Genomic DNA, 27,276 nt, shown 5'->3' with positions numbered 1-27,276 from the left:
TTCATAATATGTTTTAATAAAATAAAAAGAAAACATGGTGTCACCGAACTTGTTTTCTTGCTACAAGTAAAAATAAAAAATTTCCCTATTAGCCCAGTATACATTTTGTACTAAAAGAGTTATTTCCCCTTAAATGGCACATTTGAAAAAAAGATTTTAAAACCAAAAGAAATTATATTTGTTAAAATATTTTGAATAATACGATTAATTAACAAGTTTTCTCTAAATAGAAAAAATAGTATAACCATTGAATTGCAAATCTGTCTCCAAATTTGCAGATTTAGGCAAATAACTAAACCGATTTTGTGCTCTGATTGTACAATCCAAGATGGCGGTATACCATGAATCTACCTTAATATATTTTCTTTATGTCATAATAGTGTCAATGAAGTAAAAAAAAACCAATAAAATGTTCATGACTGTATTTTTCTTGGGGGGATTGAATTTTTACAAATCAAATAAAATATTTGTATTCCGTATAATTTGGCATGGAAATTCAGTGCAACACTACAGCTCATAAGTATATAATAATCCACTAGATTGCCCAATCTAAATTACCAAGTAGTAAATAAATACATGTAAACACAGCATACAGCTGACAATTTCATCATACATGTACTAAACTAGAAATAACTTTAATGTGACGGTTGCTCTTATGTTTAAAGACGATGTTGTTACTTATTATATTTCTCTTCAGCTTTGGTAAGTTCAACTTTCATATTGATAACACTATTTGAAAAGATGTTTTAATTGTTTAGGATTTTATGTTTAAAGGTTTTTTTAATCTTTAGGATAAGTTTAATTCTCCCATATGGTCAGAATTACTTTGTAAATATGGCTTTGGACAATAATTTTGAGTTACATAAGCATTAGTGCGTATCTTTTAAGTTTGCAACAAACGCTCTAAACCCACGGTTTTATTTTTATTTAATACTTTCACCACTAGGTCGATGCCACTGCTGGTGGACGTTCGTCCCCGAGGGTATCACCATCCAAGTAGTCAGCACTTCGGTGTTAACATGAATATCAATTAAATGGTCATTCTTATAAATTTCCTGTTTACAAAACTATAAATTTTTCGAAAAAATTAAGAATTTTCTTATCCCAGGAATAGATTACCTTAGCTGTATTTAGCACAACTTTTTTGGAATTTTGGGTCCTCAATGCTCCTCAACTTTGTACTTGTTTGGCTTTATAACTATGTTGATCTGAGCGTCACTGATGAGTCTTATGTAAACGAAACGCGCGTCTGGAGTATTAAATTATAATCCTGGTACCTTTGATAACTATTCAACATGATGAAACATACGATATTGTTTATAAATACCTTATAACATGGTGAAACATACGACATGTTTTATTAGTCCCCTACCGACGAAGTCGAAGGGGACTTTTGGTTTGCACATTATCAGTCTGTCTGTCTGTCTGTCTTCTTTCTGTCTGTCTGTCTGTTCGTCAGTCCGGCAAATCAGTTTTCCACACTTTTATCTTCCTTCTTGAAGATATTGATTTAATATTTGTTATATAGTTTTATCATGACAAGTTATAGATCAAGTGTGAAATTTGTTCCGTTTTGATGATTTAGTCCAGACTTATGTTAAACCATATTTCTATACAAAGAGAGATAACTCATTTTTTTACAGAAATTCTTTAGGTATATTATTTGAAAAATTTGTGCCAGGTTTGTTTGTTATTTTGTATAAACTAATTTTATGAATGATATATGCATGTATATAAAAAAAATATTAAGTAAAATCCTTTAATCAGATAATAATATATTTTTTATTAAGGTATATATTTCATTACATTACATTGTGTAGATAATAGTTGTTGACATTTTTTAGATAAATTACAAATCTATTTTAGTTTGGGACAAAGGAAAGAAAAAATATTTGGAACTATTAATTATAATTTGAAAATAGATATACATTGTATTACATCATATCTTATTTTATTGAAGTATCATTCATATCAAATGTAAAGAGTGTTTTCCAATTTTTTTTTTCATCAAGCATTGGTGTATAGTATTTTCATTGCGATAAGACGTGTCACGGTACTTGTCTATCCCAAATTCATGTATTTGGTTTTGATGTTATATTTGTTATTCTCGTGGGATTTTGTCTGATGCTTAGTCTGTTTCTGTGTGTGTTAAATTGTAGTGTTGTGTCGTTGTTTTCCTCTTATATTTAATGCGCTTCCCTCAGTTTAGTTTGTTACCCCGATTTTGATTTTTGTCCATGGATTTTTGAGTTTGAACAGCGGTATACTACTGTTGCCTTTATTCATGACAAGTTACAGATCAAGTTCAAACTTTTGTTTCGGTCTGATAATTTTGTGCATGTTATGGTCATTTGACTTGAAAAATTCGCTCATACAATCAGTTTTCAACACTCTATTTAGTCATGCTTAAATATAATGACTTGTTTCTTTTTGTTTACACCATGACAAGTTATAGAACAAGTTAGCATTTTGTTCCGTATAATGTAATTTTTACCATGTAGGGGACTATGTATAGCTTATTCTGCTTTATAAAAGTATAAACATTAATCTGTGCACATTGTGAATTTGAATATGAAGCTCCTGAACATATACATGAAATATTGCTTCACAAATCTTCATCTGCAAATTAGATACAAACATATGAAAAAAAACATTGCAGGCAGACATGCGCTCAGCTTATTGGCATTATATTGAAAACATGATCCTAGACCTCCCATTTGAAGAACTTGGAAGCACCAACAAAAAGCACACACCAAAAAACCTGTTCTCATATATCAAGAGCAAGAGAAATGATAACTCAGGTGTAGCTGCACTAAAAAAGGATGGATTGCTCGTAACAAACACCAAAGATAAGGCAAACATCCTCAACCAACAATAATAAAAAACTTATCATCACATTCGGAAATGAAAGATCATCTTAGTCCTATCATCACACTCATCTTTCAAAAATCAATTAACACTCATAAAATACCTACCGACTGGAAACATGCAAATGTCTGTCCTGCATTCAAAAAAGGCGACAAAAACAATGCCATAAATTACAGGCCAATTTCACTAACATGCATACTTTGCAAAATAATGGAGCATATCATAGCTAGTCAAGTAATGGATCATCTCGAAAAAAACAATATTTTATATGATTTACAACATGGTTTCCGATCAAAACGCTCTTGTGAGACACAATTACTATCTTTCGTTCAGGACCTTGCAGGAGACAACAATATTAACATACAAACTGATGTCGTTGTGATGGACTTTGCCAAAGCTTTTGACAAGGTCCCTCACAAAAGGTTACTTTACAAATTAAATACTACAGCATAGACAATAATACCTTGGAATGGATTGGTGACTTTTTACACCATCGTACACAAATCGTAGTCAGGCTAGATGGAGAACAATCAGAAAAAATTGGGGTAACATCTGGGGTGCCACAGGGCTAGAATATTTACAACACAGCACCTTAAGATTATTTGCGGATGCCAGCATCATCTATAGAAACATCAAAAACATAGATGATGCTGCCAAACTACAACAGGATTTAAATTCAGCGGCACAATGGGAAAAAGACTGGTTAATGTCATTTCACATGAAACTATAACTAAATTGTTTGCCTTAACTGATTCAAGCTATTAGAGAGACAGGTTGAAATGCAGCTATCCTGAGGTTTCTACAAATGCAGCCTATACACAAAACATGGAATCATTGTTATACTTTCATCGGTATTTCATAACCCACCTCTCTTAAAATTTATGTTTTTCTTTCCGTACACACTTTTTACAGTCAACTTCTCCTATACAAAAACGATAAACTTTCAGTTTGTTGAAACTCCACTCCTTATGTAAAAATTCTGTGACAACTTCACGTTTGAAATGTCTACTTATACAGCATGAGAGCGTATCCTCACTTTTTGTCAGAATATACTTGTTTTCTAATGAAAGCTTTTGTCGGAGGCAAACAAACCCTGGAACTACATAATCCAAAATCGGCCCGTCAAGCTCTTTGTGTGAAACATCCTAACTTAAAGATGCCTGATTATCAGCTGAATTTCAATTTATGATAATTTTATAATAAGAACAATTTGGAAATTTGAAACTAAAAGTTTATAAAAGATTTATATATAAGGACACAACTTTGATTCGACCGTTTTAAGAGAGACGACCAGGATATTAGCGAACGAACCTATCTCGACGAACAAACGTAATAGGAGCGGTAATTGTATGTTTACAAGCGTACTTAAAACTTTAAAAGATGTTATCATGTTTAAACTTTATTTGGATGCAATCACGATAATAAATAGAAACGCATAGCATAAACTTATACCGATTTTAAAAAGGTTTTCATAATATAAATGAAAGGACATTTAAAAGTTTCCGAAAGTGTTCCATCTTACGATACAATGTGGTTGTTTGTTCTGTATTAAAGCAAAAGGAAATGTACATCACACATAGGATTATTTGAGTGCACCGACGACTTTTGCAATGTTCAAACAAATATGAATGCATTTTTTAATGATTTGATTTAATTTATAAATTTTTTGTTGTCAGATCGTATGCTTGCTCTGTGTTTTAAATTGGATATTCAAGTTTCAGATTAACAAATTGGTTTATAATTAAAAGAAAAAACAACAAAAAACGAAATCCTACATTTTATTTTACCAATTAAAAAAAAAAATCTGTTGCAAAGTTTTTTTTTTAAATACATGTCAACCTCTAACGATGGCAACACTTTGTTAGCGTAAAAAACTGGTCATTGGAGTAAATAAAGTATTTTTTTAAGGAGTTAACGAGACAAAAGGCATAATAGTTCCATTAATAACGCATGCGACGACATTAAGATAACTGTTAAGAAGAAGAATACATATATGTCAAAATGACCACAGGCGCTTGTGGGGTAGACACACCCTTTTTGTTTAATTTTTATCAATTATTAATTTATTATTGATAAAAATATTATTTTTATACGTTTATACCACTTATCTATCACTTCTGTGTATGCCTCACTTATTTTCGAGTGAATTTCCCCAGTCTGTTACAACCCATTATTTTACTGTCCATCCTTAAAACAACATTTTAGTATGGATATCAAACCATGTCTGAGGAGATGCAATGATTAAGTGCATACTGGATAAAACTTATAAAGTTCAAAGACCCGTTACTTCGGGAAAATTTATGGATTGAAACATACTTTGTCTGAAATGGTTTGTTTAATACACATTTAATTGCGTAGATTGTTGAAGTACCGATATGAGTATTTAAAATATCACTGATTTGACAAAATACTCAGAAAGCAAAAAATATGATTGATAAGAATAATATTTACAATATTTTAGCTGTTCTAAATCAGTATCTGATTAATCAACAGAAGTGTCTAACACTTGATTCAGATTTCATATTTATAACTAGTGTGTCATAATTTTTGGCTGTCCTGTAGTCACAAACGACTTCCCCACTTCAAGCTTTATTTCCAATATTGATGCACTGTTTTTATCGACAAATAATAATATAAATAGAAATGGTATGCATGTACTTTTTGTTGTAAAGAATAAAAGTACTGAAACGTGTTTGGGGTGGGGGTGGGGTGGAGACTTGAGAAATTTAGATGTTTCCTCCCCCCCCCTTTAATGAATAAAAATGACCAATCCCGAATAACAAACGTTATAGAGTATTCTTAATTTTTAACATAGGGAAACTATTTCGTATAGTTGTATACATATTTATCATCAATCATAGCAATATAGTAAACTACCATATCTATCCTATCACCCTTTTCTTACCCCAAAAACTCATTAAAACCTCTTTTGGGATCTCAATTTTCAAAGCAGAGTCTTGGATTTTGAGTGCACCATTTGCTATTGTAGAAAACATTGAATTGTTAATGTGAGGAGTTAAATACAGATTACTTAATACACTAGTGCTTCAACCAGCGTTTTTATGTTAGATTTATACATTACTATGTATAAAACAGCAGCACCCGTTTCGTTCGATTCGTCAAGTTACGCTTTCGTAAGTTCGTTCGTCAATATCCTGGTCATCTCTAAGAAGACTTAATCTTTCTGCACTTTTTAATGACGTTTCTGTATGACCTATCTTTTGAAAGTGCATCGATCAATATAAATACTAAAACTATATGGTATTTACACTGGTAGTTTCAATATAATCTATTCAAAATTTCATTCAGAATTAGGCATGACATACGATAAAGACATTTCTAGGAACAGCAGATGTCTTAACAGATTTTATTGTGGAGATGTAATGTTGTTTAATTTAAGTTAACCCCATATCTTATTTCATATTGAAACATTGACACTCTATCAAAATGCTTGAAATAAACCTTTTCACTTCGGCTTGTAAAATTATACTCCTGAAACCACAATGTGAAAAGAAACACTTGTGAACCACATCAACAAACGACAACCACTAAACAACAGGTTCCTGACTAAGTACAGGTGCAAACAAATTCAGTGGGTTTAAACGTTATTACATACGCCAACATTCAACCTAACCCGAAACAGTAGTATCACATTACAACATAGAAAGACACACTATAAAATATCAATTGAAATGGATTAAAACGATCAAAAAGAAATATTAACAAAAACAAGTAAACATACACTGAACGAATACATTTGATCTATGACACATTTATATAACATAACTCATTGCTGAAAATAGAAGATGATGAACGTTGTACTGCAATGAGATAACAACTAAATGACACAAAAGTCAAAATACATCTCAAGGTCAAATTGAGTCATTATCGATATACAAACTTCGAATATGCAACACTTTAATTCACCCGAACGGGAGGAATTTAAACCTCATGGAAAAGGTCCATGACAGTTTCTGTATTGAATAAATACAAACACGAATTGTCATAGATATTTTTAATTCGAAAAAACAGTTGAAATTGAATATATTATTGCAAGTTACAAGCATGCATTCAGCAAATATAATGTTTCTAAAAGTCAGATTAAATAAAGGGAAAAGTCTTGCATTGTAAAGAGTTAATATTATAGGTAAGCGATATCGTAATTGTTGATACAGTATCAATCACCATCAGCTTTTACTATTGAAATACCCACTCCTGTCCTTCAGTTCCATTTTTTCCAGAGACGTGATATGACCCACCGTCAACATACAATGTAATATTAGGTTTAAGAGAAAAATTCGTAATTTTTGATTTTCCTAGGCCTCCTGGGAGGGTGAAACATGTACCCTCTGGTCTACCTGGTACACAGGTAACGTGTCCGGTACTGTCCACACACAGGAAGAACGCGCTGTTAACATCTTGAAAAGCAAACTCATTTGGACGAGGCATTCGGATAGCTTCCCATTTTGGAGGAGAAGAGGATGCCTCAACTTTCACCACTGGGGTCGTACTTGTGTCGTATGACAGGTAATAGGGTTTGCTGTCGCTTGTCATGGAAATCGTATAGTAGCTCATTGTTACTGTGTTGTGTCTGAAAAAAAGTAGTATTAGAGTTACGTAGTGCTCTTTATAATTAATTATATTGTACAAGTGAGGGCATAGGACAAAAAATGCATGATGAATTTAAGAAATAAATTACATTAGTATATTTGCAAAGACTTTTGTTTAGTAATATGTCTCTAATTTGATTCTGCATTTCATTCTTTAACTTATTTTTGTGGCTTTAGTCACGAGAGAACTTGATCATTTTGAACTTTTCTCCTTATTTGTGTTTTGATTTACATTTCCAATGGACTTTTGTCAAGAATGTTGTCTTCTACCCGTTAGCATACGGGTTTTTTTTCTGGAAACATCGTCTACAGGAATAGTTTTGTATACATTTGGTCTCCGAGTAAAAAAATAAAAGTGATTTTTTGTTACATTATTTTATAATTAAATAAATGCAATCATGCTTTGAAAAAATCAAATATCTTCTTCAACGGATCATCATCTTTCGTTTCACAAATTTAAATTTCGTTAAACGTTCATTTAAATTGTTCAATATAATCTTAACTAAATTTAATATTTTAATGCTTTTAATGATCTAACGTAAGCTATTTTTTATGACTAAAAAGTATGATGACCACGCATCGTTAGTTAATCCAGAATATGAAATTAAGAAGACCTAGAAAAATCCTATAGTTTTATATCTATATTATGTATGTTTCTATCGCTTCTATTAACATCGCAGGTATGCTAATGTCAACTCGAAAGTTATTTAGATGGCATCAACACTCGAAACGAAGTTATCTATTATCGAGCCCATGCTCTGTAAATTGTTATTTTTAGACTTTTTTTATAATTTGGATAAATGTTGAACGTGGTTATTTATAAAATATGAGAATGTGAGTCAAATCGGTGAACACGAATTTGACAGATAGTGCCCCTTTGAGATTGAGTGTTGGTTGTTGGTTGATTAACGTCTAGAGGTAAATATTTCATGCATGTCCGGGACGATAACAAATTAACAATGCATACAAGAGGTTGATCATATAATAGAGGCATTCGGGTATGAAAGTAGGGGGAATTAGGATTGCCATTGGGAAACTTAGCATTGCAACAGGTCACCTACGATCCATGAAAGAGGTGTTTCAAGGGTTCCAAAAGTGTAAAACGCGTAGCACTATCTCTTAGAGAAGCATCGGATGTTATTTCACATTCAGTCCGCACATTGCTGCGTACTTATTCATTCCGAAAAGCAACAAGACGGCTGGCGAGGGTTTAACTTCAGGTTGGAGGAAGGCCAACGTTACCCTATTTCTATTCTCCAGTCACCCTTGGGAGAATGTTTTAAGAAGCGACACTATATATAGTGAAAGCATTATTGATAACAATCCAGCATTTACTAAACTATTAAATACATTAAGGTCATAGTTGTAAGCGGAATAGACACATTCACTAATTCTATATTAAGTTACACTGTCATATGTTATTGCATCAAAGCTCTTGTTAGCAAGCATTATTACATACAAACTAAACAGGATTATCTTCATAAGTGGAAATTATGACCGACACTGTAAACCAAAGATCAATGTTAACAGCATCTTGCATCGGTTTTATCCTATTTTCATTTGACCTCAACCATTGTATTTGGGAACAAATTATCGCATTTATAAATAGTCATGCTGAAAAGAACATCCAGTTTTCATTGAAGTGTATAATAGAAATGTTATCAATTTACATTTGCTTTTATGCCGCTTATGTAATACGAAATCTCCCTAATTTAGTTGTTGTTAGAAAATAATTAAGGATTTTAAACTTAATTGAAAAAACTTGCAGTTGTCTTAAGCTCGAACAGGGGGATACGAAAAAAGATTAAACTCAGTGACACATTTTGATTTTGATCCCCAATGTATGCAAACTGTGTCTGTAGGTTAAATATAAACCAAAAGGGAAAAAACTTAATTAAATCAATTAGAGGTCTATTCAACTTTGTGCTTTAAAACTCTGTTCTTTTGATTGCCTGAGTTAATATAATGATATATTCTATTGTTTTAACGGAAGTGCAGGTTGATAAGACTTAAGATAGCGTCATGACCTATTTAAAAATAAAATTACAAATGTAGTTCATTTTTTAATTAAACCAGGGGCTTCAAGGATACGTTGCTCATTTGTGAGGCTTGCAAAAATCAAAACAATGAAAAAAATAGTATTTCTAATAGTTTCTGGCTAACGTTAAGAAATAGTGGAAAATTATCCCTTCACCTTTTAGATGATAACCTCTAAGCCATAAATCATTAACCATAATAAATCTCGAAAAATTGCGATATTAACTGTCTAAAAACCTTACTCCCTTTTCTAGGCCTTTAAAAAAAAGTCAACATGTCTCAAAAACGGAAATAAGCCAATTTACATCAATTTTATTGATTTGATCACTGATTTAGACACTTAACTAAGAAATTCTGTTAATTAAACTATACGTGTATCAAATTTCACATATTTTTCATTATCTGTGTAAATATTTCTAATGTACCTCAGAGTAAAAAACCAATAATAATCATATAATATCTACATTGATATATATAAAATTGAGAAAGGAAATGGTGAATATGTCAAAGCGACAACCACCCGACCATAGAGCAAACAACAGCCGAAGGCAACCAATGGGTCTTCAATGTAGCGAGAATTCCCGCACCCGTAGGTGTCCTTCAGCTGGCCCCTAAAATATGCATAATAGTACAGTGATAATGGACGTCATACTAAACTCCGAATTATACACAAGAAACTAAAATTTAAAATCATACAAGACTAACAAAGGCCAGAGGCTCCTGACTTGGGACAGGCGCAAAATTGCGGCGGGGTTAAACATGTTTATGAGATCTCAACCCTCCCCCTATACCTCTAGCCAATGTAGAAAAGTAAAACAATAACAATACGCACATTAAAATTCAGTTCAAGAGAAGTCCGAGTCTGATGTCAAAAGATGTAACAAAAGAAAATAAATAAAATGACAATAATACATATATAACAACAGACTACTAGCAGTTAACTGACATGCCAGCTCCAGACCTCAATTAAACTGATTGAAAGATTATGTCTTCATCATATGAATATCAGGTACAATCCCTCCCGTTAGGGGTTTAGTATCATACTATCATAAAATATATGAGAAGAACATAACCCGTGTCATGCCAACAACTGTTTTTTTTAGAAATAAATGTGTTTAGTTCCGATGCAAAGACCCTATCAGTGAATCAATGTTAAAGCCAAAATATGCAATCTTTAATGACCTGACAACAGTATCGTAACTATATCTCCTTTTAATAAGTCTATTTAAAGGTTTTGTTAGTTTCTGAGGAGAATACTGACATTTTTGTGCTTTATAAAGAATATTTCCATAAAATTTTGGATGTGAAATACCTGAACGTATAAGATGTCTGCATGTTGAGTTATATTTACGAATTATTTCCTTATACCGGTGATAAAATTTAGTAAATGTTTTGACCAGTTTGTGATATCGAAAACCCTGGTGTAATAATTTTTCAGTAATACACGAGCGAATCGTACAAGTTGAGATATATAAACACCATAAGATGGTGACAAGGGAACGTCACCATCTAAAAATGGATAATTAACAATAGGAAATGAAAAATCATCTCTTTTATCATAAATTTTTGTATTAAGCTTCCCGTTTATGATATAGATATCAAGATCGAGGAAAGGGCAGTGGTCATTGTTATCATTAGCTTTATTTAAAGTAAGTTCTACAGGATAAATTTCTTTAGTATACATACTGAAGTCGTCATTATTTAGAGCCAATATATCATCCAAATATCTAAAAGTATTGTTAAATTTTTGTATCAAATGTTGTTTTGATGGGTCTTTGCTAATTTTAGTCATAAATTGTAACTCATAACAATACAAAAACAGGTCCGCAATAAGTGGTGCACAGTTAGTCCCCATTGGAATTCCAATAACTTGACGATATACGGAATCTCCAAAGCGAACAAAAATGTTATCAAGTAAAAATTCAAGTGCATAAATAGTATCAAAGCATGTCCAATTGACATAGTTCTTTTGTTTATTGCTACTAAAAAATGATCTAAAAGAGTTTGAACATATGTACTCGCATTCCGACTTTTTAAATGCCCAGTTAATTAGGGATGTGAATTTTTTCTTAATAAGAATATGAGGCAAAGTGGTATATAGGGTAGAAAAATCAAAACTTTGAACAGATTCAAAATCACCAATATATGCATGCAATTTATCAAGTACTTCCAACGAGTTTTTGACACTCCAAAAGTAATTAATTCCACTATTTTCAAAGGCCTTATTTGAACAATTTATTATCAGGTTTTTTATTGTACCAAGTGTACTAGTAAGTAAAACAGACAATTTAGTAGTTGATAGTTATCAAAAGTACCAGGATTATAATTTTATACGCCAGACGCGCGTTTCGTCTACATAAGACTCATCAGTGACGCTCAGATCGAAATAGTTAAAAAGCCAAATAAATACAAAGTTGAAGAGCATTGAGGATCCAAAATTCCAAAAAGTTGTGCCAAATACGGCTAAGGTAATCTACTCCTGGGGTAAGAAAATCCTTAGTTTTTCGAAAAATTCAAAGTTTTGTAAACAGAAAATTTATAAAAATGACCATATAATTGATATTCATGTCAACACCGAAGTGCTGACTACTGGGCTGGTGATACCCTCGGGGACGTAACGTCCACCAGCAGTGGCATCGACCCAGTGGTGTAAATAGTTATCAAAAGTACCAGGATTATAATTTTATACGCCAGACGCGCGTTTCGTCTACATAAGACTCATCAGTGACGCTCAGATCGAAATAGTTAAAAAGCCAAATAAATACAAAGTTGAAGAGCATTGAGGATCCAAAATTCCAAAAAGTTGTGCCAAATACGGCTAAGGTAATCTACTCCTGGGGTAAGAAAATCCTTAGTTTTTCGAAAAATTCAAAGTTTTGTAAACAGAAAATTTATAAAAATGACCATATAATTGATATTCATGTCAACACCGAAGTGCTGACTACTGGGCTGGTGATACCCTCGGGGACGTAACGTCCACCAGCAGTGGCATCGACCCAGTGGTGTAAATAGTTATCAAAAGTACCAGGATTATAATTTTATACGCCAGACGCGCGTTTCGTCTACATAAGACTCATCAGTGACGCTCAGATCGAAATAGTTAAAAAGCCAAATAAATACAAAGTTGAAGAGCATTGAGGATCCAAAATTCCAAAAAGTTGTGCCAAATACGGCTAAGGTAATCTACTCCTGGGGTAAGAAAATCCTTAGTTTTTCGAAAAATTCAAAGTTTTGTAAACAGAAAATTTATAAAAATGACCATATAATTGATATTCATGTCAACACCGAAGTGCTGACTACTGGGCTGGTGATACCCTCGGGGACGTAACGTCCACCAGCAGTGGCATCGACCCAGTGGTGTAAATAGTTATCAAAAGTACCAGGATTATAATTTTATACGCCAGACGCGCGTTTCGTCTACATAAGACTCATCAGTGACGCTCAGATCGAAATAGTTAAAAAGCCAAATAAATACAAAGTTGAAGAGCATTGAGGATCCAAAATTCCAAAAAGTTGTGCCAAATACGGCTAAGGTAATCTACTCCTGGGGTAAGAAAATCCTTAGTTTTTCGAAAAATTCAAAGTTTTGTAAACAGAAAATTTATAAAAATGACCATATAATTGATATTCATGTCAACACCGAAGTGCTGACTACTGGGCTGGTGATACCCTCGGGGACGTAACGTCCACCAGCAGTGGCATCGACCCAGTGGTGTAAATAGTTATCAAAAGTACCAGGATTATAATTTTATACGCCAGACGCGCGTTTCGTCTACATAAGACTCATCAGTGACGCTCAGATCGAAATAGTTAAAAAGCCAAATAAATACAAAGTTGAAGAGCATTGAGGATCCAAAATTCCAAAAAGTTGTGCCAAATACGGCTAAGGTAATCTACTCCTGGGGTAAGAAAATCCTTAGTTTTTCGAAAAATTCAAAGTTTTGTAAACAGAAAATTTATAATTTATGAACAATGGCTGGAAGATGAAATAAATCTATATTTGTAAGGTTTTTTGTGCAGCTTATGAAGCCAGTACATAGTTGGGACTTTCATCGGTTTGGTTCTGCTTGTAAAGAAGTAGCTAAAAGTTTATGTTTGTTACAGATGTCGTTTTCTGAAAATGAAGTCAGTTGGAATGTTGGTGAATTCGTGATTTCCTTTTGCAGAACCTCTATATAAAATTTACGTCAAACAATAATGATATTATTAGCAGCTTTATCAGCCGGGACAAAAACAAATTCCTTGGCTAGTTCTGTTAGTTTATTTTTGATACGCGAAATAGGGTTTTTATAGTTTTTGTTTGTTTTTGAAATCATTGACCAATCTGACCATAGAGGAAAGTTACCAGGGAGTTATCACGTTTTTGAAAACAATTGAGTTTGACAGAGTGGAGCTACAAAGCGCAGATTCAGACAAAGATGCACCGGGCATGCGCCCCACCTAACCACCTAGGATGTAAAACTGTTATAAATAAAGATAAATTGGGTTAAACATATGTCCTCTAATTCCTGATGCACAAGGGATGAAATCTTAGTTGCTATTTCAGTCACCAAAAGAAAAATCACAAAACTCTCTTAACTCCGAGGAAATCTCAAGAAGGAAAGTCTGTAATCAAATGGCGAAATCAAAACCCTAAACACGTCAAACGAATGGACAACAAATGTCATATGCCTGACGTGTTACCTTAGCACTGCTTTTTTACAGCAATATGAATCGCTGAACAATCTTTTCTTTGTCTTGTTTCATTATCTGAACCTATTTTGTTGATAAATTATAACATTTCTATTCTAATATATAAAGACATCGCATCAATGTAAAATAATATAAAGAGCATTCAAGGAAATAATAAGAATGTTTATGGAAATGTTTTTAGAAACTAAATTATCTTAAGTTATATCGTTATTGATAACTACGCCATCACTATAAAATATCTAAAAACATCAAGCGGATTAGACACATTCACTTATGCTATCTATTGAGAATGCAATTTTGCATGCCTTTTGCATCAATGCTTCCGGTAGCTTGCAATGCATTATTTCAAGCAATAGAATCGAGGATAATCTTCATTTATGGAAATAATACCTCAACACTGAAAAACAAAGATTAAACAGCAGTTAGAATTTTCTCCATATGCGTTGGTGGTATCCAATTTTCATTTGATTTTTTAGTCATTGTATTAAAAACCAAATTATCAATTTTATAAATGTTCTTGTTGAAATGTAAAGTAATATGTCATCAATTTACACTTGTCGCTTATTCAATTTTAAATCTGTTTAAGCTACGTATTGTTAGCAAATATTTACAGATTTTAAACTTAATTTCAAAACGTGCAGTCGCACTGGGGTAAACGAGAAAAAATAACTTCAGTGAAATATCTGCAAATATTTCCCGAAAATATTTTACCCGTGTCGATTAGTCACAAATACATCCGAATTAGCTGAATCAATTATAGGCCTACCCAAGCACGTGCTTTAAGCAGCTGTTGTTTGTTGCGTTAGTCAATACAATAAATGTATTGTCTTTTTAATGGAAGTGTACTCAATATGGAGATTAATTAATGTCATAAGTTATAAAAAAAAATTGATGTCAAACGTAATACATTTTTTTTTCAGATTTAACAAAAGGCTGCAAGGTTCGGGCCTAATCAAAATAATCATCAGAGTTCGGTATTTTTGTTATTTTACTTTTTGCTCAGTTTGAAAGGTTGAAACATTTCTAATAGAATATTTCTTAAACTTTTCGACAAACATTCAACGACTTTTCATCATTCAGGGTCAATATCTCCTACAACATGTAGAGGAGTCATATAATGATTTCAAACCTTTTTCTTTTTCTATAACTTTTAATAATACAAGTTGTTATTTGTATCCAATCATTTATTGTTTCTGTTATATGTAAAAACATTAAAAAAAATGCATTTATGGGCAATTAAACCCATAATTAAAAAAAAAAACCTTTTATTTAATATGTGCACCCGAAGTACTCCTCCAGATTACCCTTCATCGAGACGGCTCACACTAAAACCTTAAAATATGTCAAATAACAATTTCGGAGATGTTGACATATTTCAAGATTATGTCCTGGTCACCCTTTTGCACTTTGCATTTTATCTTTCTACTATAGAAATAAAAAAAAGTTCAACGATTAACTGCTATAAACTGATTACATGTATAAAATTATTTCAAACTTATCAAGGTATTATAATGTTGCAACCTGTACTCTTCTTATTTGTCAGTAAAATTGGTTTACTATAGGTACATGTAGTAACTTATTAGCAACTTGGTGTTAAAGAACACAAATGACTGCTGATAAATCGGTGACAGTATATATTAGATACACAAAAAAGTAAAATAAAAGCAATACTAAACTCCGAAGAAAATTCAAATCGGAAAGTCTCTATTCAAATGGCAAAATCAAATGATTAAACACATCAAACAAATGGATAACAACCGTCATACATGTATTCCTAAGTTGGTTCAGCCAAGAGGGCAATTAGTACAGTGGTCACCACACTGTGTTATAAACCAAACTAACGTTTTTCAAAACTATTTGACTGTATAATAGTGGAAATAATCTGAGCAATAGCTGTTATTTTTCGTTTGTCATTACAAAACCTTATTTACATCGGCTTCTTTTATTCATGTAGCCCTTGTTTTACGGAGGTGAAATCACTACACAGATTGTATGCAATTCAAGATTTCATAATTGTACATGTAGCACACCTATGTAACTGCTTCTTTTTATTCTTTAATAGGGTTGTTAAAACGTTGAACGTTCGAACATTTTAGATATGAAAATGTGCTTCAGTCAACGCTTTCACAATCTAATAATTCTTATATGATTTTCATATCTACAAATACTGAATCGGAATGACTTTTTTCCATTAATTTACATTCGATGGACCATGTTGCCGAGACTACTTTTGTTAATATCTCTGTGATATATTTATGTGGGATATACATGCGATGGATCCCCGAGTACCAAGTTATTTAAGAATAACTGATTTTGTATCCTTATATAGTTTAAGCTTGATATAAAATTTAAATAAAGTTTTCCACACAATGCACAAAATTTTACATATCTTTTCTTGCAAAATTATCTCTGCGTGTTTAGAACTCTTGAAACAACTCTTTAAGGGGTCAGTAGGTGGCCTCTTGCAAGGCAAAGTTTCGGTCCGTATACCGTGGGAGTTAAAATTTTTACGACCTTCATCACATATAGCATTTATTACAGGATTGTATTTATTGTGAACTTGTTTTCTTCCTGAGCATGCATGCGATATTAGTACGTTACGCAATCATCAATCAATTTAAATAATGTATAAGTAATACCATTATTTTATCTGTTTTTTCTTATTGTAAATGCATCTTTTTGTTTCGATGAAAATGTATAGTTACAATTTCAAAGTAGTATGGATTCTATATATAGATATAGAATGATATCATTAAAGCTTCCATTTTTCTGTCAATATATAAATACTACTTGTGTATGGTAATATGAACTGCTATATTATCTTATCTTTTTTCTGGTTTAATAACCATAACCTGAAAAGTTTGCTGTCAAATTATGAATTTTCTATGTATATATATGTAAATGTATCAAGAAATTTCATAAACGTTGAAGCAAACAAAGACTCCTCCTGGTGCCGGATTTTTTCGCTGTGTTGAAGACCCATTGTTGGCTTCGGCTGATTTCTGCTCTTTAGTCGGGCTGGTGTCTCTTTGACATATTCCTCATTTCCATTTCAACAACAACTATCCTGCGAGGTTGCGCAAAATGTTGGTACGCATACTACTTTGCATTAGGTTTTTATAACAATAAATACGTTGATTGGTCAGTTCGATAAACATATAGTTTAATGTTTGGTTGAATTGATTACAATAGACTTAAAAATAAAGGAAAAAAGAAATCGTAATTTACAAAAGCAAACATTATAACATTTAATCATCCAATTTTTACGCAATAACGTAATATTCAACGTTACATTTTCTATGCAAAAGATCGGAGTTGCACGTCTTTCATTTCGATTTTTTTCTACGATCAAGAGTATTGCTATAGTAATAGGTTTTTGCGTATTAAAGCAAAATCAATATCACTGAAACAGTTAACCGTAAAATGTCATGTTTGAAAACGGTCCAAAAAATACCAAGCATATGCGAGGTAAGCATATATCGGGTTTGCGCATTGAAATCATCAAATTGGAAAGTATGAGAGGAAAAATATTTATTATATTTCAAAAGTGCATTTACCTTATTCCTGGTACATAACATATTTTCAGAAACATGAGTATAGCTGGTTTTTTTTGCAATAACTATTTTAACTAACTTGATAACTATTAACTATTTACACCATTGAGTCGATGCCACTGCTGGTGGACGTTTCGTCCCTGGGGTATTATCAGCCCAGTAGTCAGCACTTCGGTGTTGACATAAATATCAATTATATGGTCATTTTTATAAATTTCCTGTTTACAAAACTTTGAATTTTTTTAAAAACTAAGGATTTTCTTATCCCAGGAATAGATTACCTTAGCCGTATTTGGCACAACTTTAGGGAATTTTGGGTCCTCATTGCTCTTCAACTTTCTACTTTGGCTTTATAACCTTTTTGATCTAAGCGTCACTGATGAGTCTTATGTAGTCGAAATACGCGTCTAGCGTATTAAATTATAATCCTGGAACCTTTGAAAACTATTCAAACAGTAAAGCCATATTTTCGCAACGCAGAAAACACTATATATTTCTTTTTACAATTGAGGTTTAAACCGGCTGTACACGTATATCAAATAAGCATGATTATATTATAGAAAATCAAAAATGTTGGTACAAGATTATCTGTTTTTCTTTTAAAGCAAATTAATGTAAAATATTTTTCTTTTGTCACAACGTTTGCAAATTATAATAGATAACATAATCGGGTTTTCAATTGTATACTATGATTATTTGTTTCCAGGTTACTTCGAATGAAAATAAGAGACATACGTTATAATACAACCCTAGTATGAGAAAGGAACATAAAAAGGTTAAGTTTAAATGTTGATCAAATGAGATTGTTAGAAAAAATAACAGGATCATCGTTATTCAGAATATTTGTTTTACTGAATAACGTTGTTTATATACAGGTTTTTCAAATGTTAAAAGAAAAATGTTAAATATTATCGTCATTAAAAAAGAAAAAAAGAGAAAAATGGAGAAAAATCTATTGCAAGCAGTTATAACAAAAAAAAAGCCATTATATCTATGGTTTTACTAAATGGATCTTTTTCAACAAAGAAAGCACCAGAAAACGAAAAAAATTATAAAAATTAATTTCAGTTAAAAATATGAGTATCATTATATAGGTTAAATAGTGCAACGCGTGCCAACGTAAAGCATTCATTGAAATAGTTGAAAGATATATAGACATGTTTTTAGAAGCAACAATATCTACAGTGAAAGCAGTATTGATAACTACCCAACGCTATAAAAAAAAAATTCTCAACAAAAATAACCCATGTGGGTCACGTTTTAAACAGAATAGACATGTTGACCCATTATATTTCATAAATTTAGAGGGCACTTACATATGTTTTTTGCATCAAAGAATTCGGATGCGAGCATTATTTCAGACAAACGAATCAGGGATTATCTTCACTAGTAGAAATAATATATAACACTGAAAACCAAAGACCGAACAGTAGTTTGAATTAATAATATTTTCAAAGGTTTGATCCCATTTTCATCGGAATTTTATTAACAGTTGTATTTGGAAAATCTATCAATTTAACATATATTTGTTGAAAACATAATCTATTTCACCTTGCAGTGAACAGTAAAAAATCTTATCAATTAATATTTTCTTTAATAACGCTTTTATAATCTAAAATCTCCTTAAGCTACTGAGTGTTTGCAATTGATTAAAGAGTTTAATCTTCATTTTAAAATTTTCAATAGTATTAAGTTCGCACAGGGGGAAACGAACAAATTTTACTTCAAAGACGCATTTGAATTTGTTTTCCCTCAGTATGTCTGTAAGTCACTAGTACACCTCAGCATGGTTGAATATGTCTTCAATTGATTTCCTTCAGCTTTGACTTACAGACATACTGTGGGAAAACAAATTCAAATGCGTCTTTGAAGTAAAATTTGTTCGTTTCCCCCTGTGCGAACTTAATACTATTGCAAATTTTATTGACTAACAAAATCAGCGTGGTTGAATATGTCTTCAATTGATTTCCTTCAGCTTTGTCCTTGTAGTGTATGTCTGTAAGTCAATAAAATAAATAGAGTGTATTGTTTTCACGAAAATAATATCAATAACTGTAACAAAATGTTGCAAATTATTTTGAATTAAGGAATGTATCTCCCTCATGCAAAGCTCTGCTTCCTTGCCCGGCTTTTGGCTATACTTATTTTGACTTTTTTTGGATTATAGATCTTCGTCTTTTTAATAAGCTGTTGATTTTCAAATATTTTGTCATCACTTACGACATTTGTTGTCGAAATGCGCACCTGGTGCATAACAAATGGTACCATTAATGTTATAAAGTAGGGATGTCAAAGGATATTAAAATTATTACTCGAATACGCAGTCATGATACTCGCGAGTACTCGAGTACTCGGATAAATCTGACACATCTATTGAAAAGTTTATATTTTTGGTGGGATGCGGTATTCTATTATAACCTTTCATAAACCAAATAATAATATTATGATATCGCTTAACATCTTAACGAAAGACAAACGTATTATTGCAGAGCTCAAACTGTATGACTACAAAAATAACTTGATCCTCGGTGTATCGCTCCTTCTCTTTTTGTGTGTTAATTAACCAATGAATTACTGGAAATAACCTATCATAAATAGCAATAATTGTTCGTGTATGTGTTTATGAACCAATATGAAAGTAGAAACATGCCAATAAAACCATAAATATTTGCATATAAAAGTCTGACTTGATAGACAATCTGTATCATCTGTTCCTGTGGATTTAGTATTTTTCACATTACGACTTGTCTATTTATTTGTCAATAAAAATATGGTACTTTAAATTACTTGTACGAAATGATAATTCTCGTTCGTGTTGCTTATTCTTTAATTCTGCGTGTTGTGTTATTTTGCACTATTGTTTGTCTGTTTGGTTTGTTAGCCATGGTGTTGCGAGTTTTATATCCGACTTATGAATTTGACTGTTCCTCTCATATCTTTCGCCACTCTTTAAATTTTTAATTTAACAATAATTAAGTTTCAAATTAAGACTAATTACATTTAATGTACATCCCCGACCAATCACGATTACAAAGAAGTCTTGATTACCAAACAAAGTAAGTTCATGGCTTGTGATGAATTTTTAATCCATGAAAGTGTTGATGCGTGTACAAACACCGTTACACATGTCTCTAATCTGTTGCGTAGTGTTCACCGCAGGGTACTTTTTTCTTGTTTAGAAACATGAACTTTTTCATAACTGCAGATCAAGGAGGTCATATATAACTCCTTGTTCAGATGAATGTTTGTTTTATTTCAAAGATCCTGCACATGAAAACACCCTCTCGGAGAAACGGACGTTACTGGTACTCCTAAGTCGTCTCAGGAAATGTGAGATGAAATATCTCAAGATTTATAAAATGAAACAGTATCCGAGTACTAAGTTTGAGTACTCGTTACCATCCCTATTATAAAGCCTTAAAAAGGACTATAAATAGTGTCATGAAATATTTAAAATGTTGATGACAAACGTAATTCTGTTTTTAAATTAAAACTAGAGGCTTTAATGAAAATACAAATTTGATGAGCATGCTTATAACAGGTAAGTAAAGAAACATTATTGACGAAAATGTCAAAGTTGAACTATGATATGCTGATTTGTTTTTCAAACTGATAATATGTAAAATTATTCCTAACATACTCATGAATTAACATATGCTGCAACCTGTACCCTTGTAATTTCTCAATAAAAACTGGTCTGATATATCTTCATGTAGGACCTTTCTCGCCACTCGGTGTTCAGTAATTTTGAAATAAAACAAACGGGCGTTAATCAAAACATATTTACTTAATAATGGTGGAAAATTACGTGACAAATAGCTGTTGATCTTCATTTGCTATTCCATTGAGCATCACATAACATCAGCTTCTTTTTTTTCGAGTACCCATGTATGTATTACGTTTGGTGCGAATGTGAAATTGCTGCACGGCAGATGTAAAAATTACTTAACAAGCTGCAGGCCAAATAACATATCTTTACCATTCATAGAAGCCAAAGTTTGATTGAATATGTCTTCCAAGGATTTTTGAACGAACGAACGGACGGAAAGGAGCGATAACTACTATGCTCTTGTCTTTGGCGTCGCAGATAAAACCAGGGAATATATGTAAATGATCTAGTAATTATATTAAAAGTATGTTTCATTAGACTTTTTGTTTTGATTGGCTGACACCAGTTGTGCGGTTCTCTAATATCTGATCTAAACATTTTTAACACTGACACGCGGTTCTGTTTCGAGTCACGTTTTTACAACCCATTTATTCTAAAATGATTTGCATATCTGCAATACATGAAACGGATTGGGACATGTTGCCGAAACTTCTTTTATAACCTTCCCTGAGATCTAATCATACGCAATACACGTACGTGTCGCTTGAAATGTGTTTAAATTTTTTTCTTATTAGAAATAGTCAACGTTCACTGCACACCAAGCACAATATGTGTAGCGTCTTTTGTTGAAATAAGTTATCAACGATTATTCCACACCAGACACACAATATGGTAAGCGGATACTACTTTAATAAACTTCTCTGAGATCTAATTATACGCAATACACGACCATGTGATCCATTGGTCCATGCTATTTGAGATAGAAAAACTAGGCCTATTTACAACTGCTATTACTACATGTACTTCTAGTATTCTAGTACATAACGAAAAGAAATAATGCATTAAAACATGGTAAATGTATCAATTTGAAATTTAAAAAAAAACCTCGAAATTCCATGGATGATATTTGTGCATTAACGTTATGGAAAACATGGCGTTATTCTCATGAACACCTAAGGCTGAAAGAAATTCAATTACTCTTACGTTTAAATTCGGATAATATCGTATTAAAATGTTTTGCAGTTATCGAACATTGATGGGGTCTTTTTTCAGAAATTCAAGATAGCAGCTCACTAATTAGTTAAGATATGTCAATTGTCCGTTATGGTTAATAGTAGTCAAAAAACAAAACAAATGTGAATTAAATATTTCAAATGTTTGCATAAGGTATAATGAGGCTTCAACACTTTTTTTTAGAGATAATTGGTGTGTACACTGGGTCACTGACTCACTAACCCTATATGAAAGGAAAGACGTTCATTCAAGTTGTGAGATGCTCACCCCGATTCATGTATCATTTAATTCTAGAAGAGGTCAGTTTAATACTTATATTACATAATCAAACAATATGAAATTTGTAAAATCCTTTCTTGATAGAATTTCTAGAGTTTCCTCCATAACGAGCACAACACGAGCATACAAATGAAGCGGGTGTAGAAAAAAAAATAGCATCTTTCTAATGAGAAAAGACGTTAAACATGTTAACTGCACACCACGCACAACATGTTTAACGTCCTTTCTTGAAATATGTTATCAACGATTACTCAACACCAAGCACATCATGTGCAAAGTCTTATTTGTAGGAAGATCTCAACGTTTGTTCCACACCAATTACACCAGTCGAACGTCTTTTTTTGGAAGTTGTCAACAAAGAACTGTTTGGTAATGTGCAAGTAGTACACACAGGGCAAGACTCCTTTTCTAGACTTGAGGATTTTTTATATTAATATTTTATTAATGCCCTTATCTTATATTATATATTTTTTCAAGAAAAATATACCCAAGGGGCAGTGAAAATTATAGATCCAAAACAAACTGACAACGCCATGGCTTAAAAAGAAAAAGACAAACAGACAAATAATAGTACACAAAGCATAAACTAAAGACTAAGCAACATGAACCCTCATAAAAAACGGGGGATGGTCTCATGTGCTCCGGATGGGTAAGCAGTCGGTTTCACACAAAAAAGTACAACTAAGATTGATCGAGACTTATGAGCAATTCAGTCTACTTTAAGTTGTCTTGTGAAACCGACACCTGCTCCACATGTGCCACCCGTCATGTTGCTCATGTTATAACAACTCCGGTTCAAAGTCTAAAAATTCGGTAGGACTCATTCGTGAAAAGGGAAGGAGATTGTGTTTACGACATGAGAAACATAATCTATATCATCTGTGAAACGATTATTCCATAACGGTCTACCAACTTGTGATGGCTTCCATAAAATTTATGAAGGGACAATTTCCTCTTCCCCATTTGGAAATCTTGGTTTTAATAGCTTCCTTGTGAGCTGCAACCCTCTATCAAAGAAATCGTGATAGGAAATACAAGCCCGGGAATATCGTTTCAATTTGGAGATATATATACTCCATATGCATGCAGGCGATGTTGGAATGTTTAATTCACCATTTCTACATTTGAAAATGCCTGTACTAAGTCAGGAATATGACAGTTGTTGTTAATTCGTTTGATTTGTTTTATCATTGGATTTTGCCATTTGATTAGGCACTTTCCGTTTTGAAGTTTCCTCGGAGTTCAGTATTTTTTTTTTATTTTACTTTTTGCTACATAGAAATGGAAACTTCATCTCTTTTGTCGTAAAAGTTTTTTTTTCAATTTCGATATGTTAGTCAAAATATGAGGCAGACTTAACTGTATCTGTTGTATCCTGTAATTCTAGTTTAATTGGATAGATTCGAACATAGTTACCAAATTTTGAATTATTTAGTGAGAGAACATCATCTATACAGCGAAAAGTAAAGTTAGAGAATATTGCTTACTTCTTATCTTTCTTTCCAAGAAGTTCCTGTATTAAAATATCATTCTAGTAACAAAGAAACAAGTCGGCAAGAAGAAGAGCACAATTGGTTCCCATTGGAACGCCAACAGTCTGTTGAAAAATACGTCCTCCATACGTAACAAATATGTTGTCAATCAAGAAATCTAGCATCTTGATAATGTCAGTTTCAGAAAAATTTATATATTTGTATATTTCGCCCCTCTTTTCAACTACTAGTATTTCAATTTTAAAGACTTTGTCTTTTATCCATAATTTCTATTAAAAGTTGCTGTCTTTCTATTATTTTTCTTTATGAAATAATTTTTCTTTATAATTATTTTTTATATATATTTGAGCCATGGCGTTGTCAGTTTTTTTTTCGATCTATGAGTTTGACTGACCCTCAGTTATCTTTTGCATCTTTTTAGGTATCAAATACAGTAATGGAAGATCCAGTTCTTCATCTTTGGTTGAAATTTTAAAGGAACATAGAACAGACCTATGATTATCCAGGATTTCCTCTTTGGTAACTGTCGTGAGGGTATATGCGGAGTTTCCAAGTGTATTGTCAATACCTAATTCACAAAAGCGATATTGTTTGAGGCTTGATCTACAGGTACAACAACTTATTTTTCATGGAGGTAGGACAAGTGTTTTACAACATTTGGGTCTTTAAAGATTGACTGTATTGATAGACCTAATCCGTTTCTTAATTTTGATTTGTATCAACGACCACACAGCCTTTATGAAAAATAATGATATGATAGTGACGAGCACTGGCCCACTCTTAATACATTACAAACAATTTACTGTCTACACAAATGTTTGCTTTACGATTATGGGTAACAGAGGAAGAATACATATCTATGTGAAGTCTACAAATCATTGTCACACAAAACTTGAATTCCTGAGGGAAAATGCATGTGAGTAGGATAAAAGTGTTTATCAGAAACGTCACATTAAAAGACCGATTGGTTGCTGTAATGATTGTCTAGCATCGATGAAAGGTGTTCATCTCCGCATAATCCGTTTTGACGAATATTTATAATTATTTCAGTTCTCGTGTCAATTTAGGAAGTAAAAGAAAAATTAAATTTCCTATTTTTTTAAATCTATTTCTCCGATTTATTAACATAAATAAGTTGCTTGAACTCTTATCAGCAAGTGCTGAATGATTCCATGATAATATAAAGCTGGTGTTCAGTGCAATACTTTCCAAGGATATTCATCATGTTAGTTTATATTAACATATATACAATACATCAAAAACATAGTAAAAAATCACAAGAAAAAAATACATGAATTTAAAATGTACGTAAATGTCAAATAGCAGAGTTTTCAATGATCTATGCATATAATTGGAAAACATGTTCCTGTTCTACTTCAGAGATCAAATGCAAATTAAAATATTTTGAAAAAAATATTGTCATGTAAATCGTTATGAAGTCACGTAGATTTTCCGGTTTCAATTGCAATAAATATTTGTTGAATTTATGTCAGGTAAAAAAACAAGCTTGAATGTGTCTTCTTTCTCTGTGTTGTTTATATATATACTGGGTGTAAAGTTGATTGATGACACATACTAATAATGAATTGCACTGAAGAAAAACAAAAATTCGATATTCTTAATTTGATAGCGAATTGTATCACCATTTTATGAAAATTCACCATTTTATGAACATAATTATATGGAAGAGGACAATCAGAGTCTGGCCTACTTGTCCATAGCACTTAATTTTATTCATGAGTACTGATACGGTTTGTTTCATTCTATCTATAGTAGTATGTTTATTGTTTTGTACAACAAATTTATCTTGTCGTTTGCTTTCAACAGGGTGAATTATGTCCTTTCTGTATTGTCTCTCTTTGTATATTCTTCTAGATCTATTCTATATTTTAGGTTGTACACAAGTAAGGAATGACTAGTTTTTTTAAAAGATAAAAGAGTGTGTGGAAGTCACCATTTTGATATGAATATGTGCATGATGTGAGGAGCTAGGGAAAGATCATGTTATTCCATTGCGCTTGTTTTTTGTTATCATTCATTTAGATCTTTATAGTTTCCGACTGACAAAAGATAATTATCATTTCTTTCGAGTACACATAGAATATGAATAAAATAATTTCTCATGCGTGTTTTCATTATGCGTTCATAAAAAAAAGAAGATGTGGTGTAATTTCCAATGAGACATCTCTTCACAAGAGACCATATTACACAGACAATAACAATTAAAGGTCACCATATACGTCCTTCAACAATGAGCGAAGCCCATACCGCATAGTCAGCTACGTTTGTACAAGTCCTTGAAATGACAGATGTAAATCAATTCAAACGAGAAAACTAACGGCCATCCAATGTTAAAAAAAATAATAAAAACAAATATGTAATACAGCAACACATGACAGGTAAATACAGACATAATGTGGCGGGGTTCAACATGTTAGCGGGATTCCTACCCTCATCATAACCTAGAAAAAAGTAAAATCACAAAAATAATGAACTCAGAGGAAAATCAATTCGGAAAGTCCATAATCACATGGCAAAATCAAATAACAAAACGCATCAAAAACGAATGGACAAGAACTGTCATATTCCTGACTTGGTACAGGCATTTTCAAATGTAGAAAATGGTGGACTGAACCTGGTTTTATAGCTAGCTAAACCTCTCACTTGTATGAAAGTCGCATCAAATTCCATTATATTGTCACCGATGCGTGAACAAAACAAACAGACACAATAGGTTAAAATGTCAAAAATAGGGGTACAGCAGTCAACATTGTGTTATCATCTTAATCACTATAAAAACAACAAATGTAACGAAGAAGCACAAAAAGGCATACATCAAATTAACATCCTCATTTTGATTATATTATACGATTTATTTGTCTATGTAAAATGCGCCCATC

At 32.2% G+C, this 27,276-nt stretch overlaps 1 long non-coding RNA gene across 1 annotated transcript in view; it reads left to right on the top strand.

The window, feature by feature from the left end:
* Positions 1-602: 602 nt before the first annotated feature.
* The window catches only part of LOC143081727 (uncharacterized), a 328,217-nt gene continuing 301,543 nt past the window's right edge, over positions 603-27,276 (top strand). Inside the window, exon 1 of the long non-coding RNA XR_012980054.1 lies at positions 603-702. This is a non-coding gene — a long non-coding RNA (uncharacterized LOC143081727). The remainder of the gene's footprint in view (positions 703-27,276) is intronic.

This window comes from Mytilus galloprovincialis, chromosome 7 (assembly GCF_965363235.1).
Source record: "Mytilus galloprovincialis chromosome 7, xbMytGall1.hap1.1, whole genome shotgun sequence".
Taxonomy (NCBI): Eukaryota; Metazoa; Mollusca; class Bivalvia; order Mytilida; family Mytilidae; genus Mytilus; species Mytilus galloprovincialis.
The sequence above is the reverse complement of the archived record's forward strand: the minus strand, read 5'-3'. Positions and strand labels throughout refer to the sequence as shown.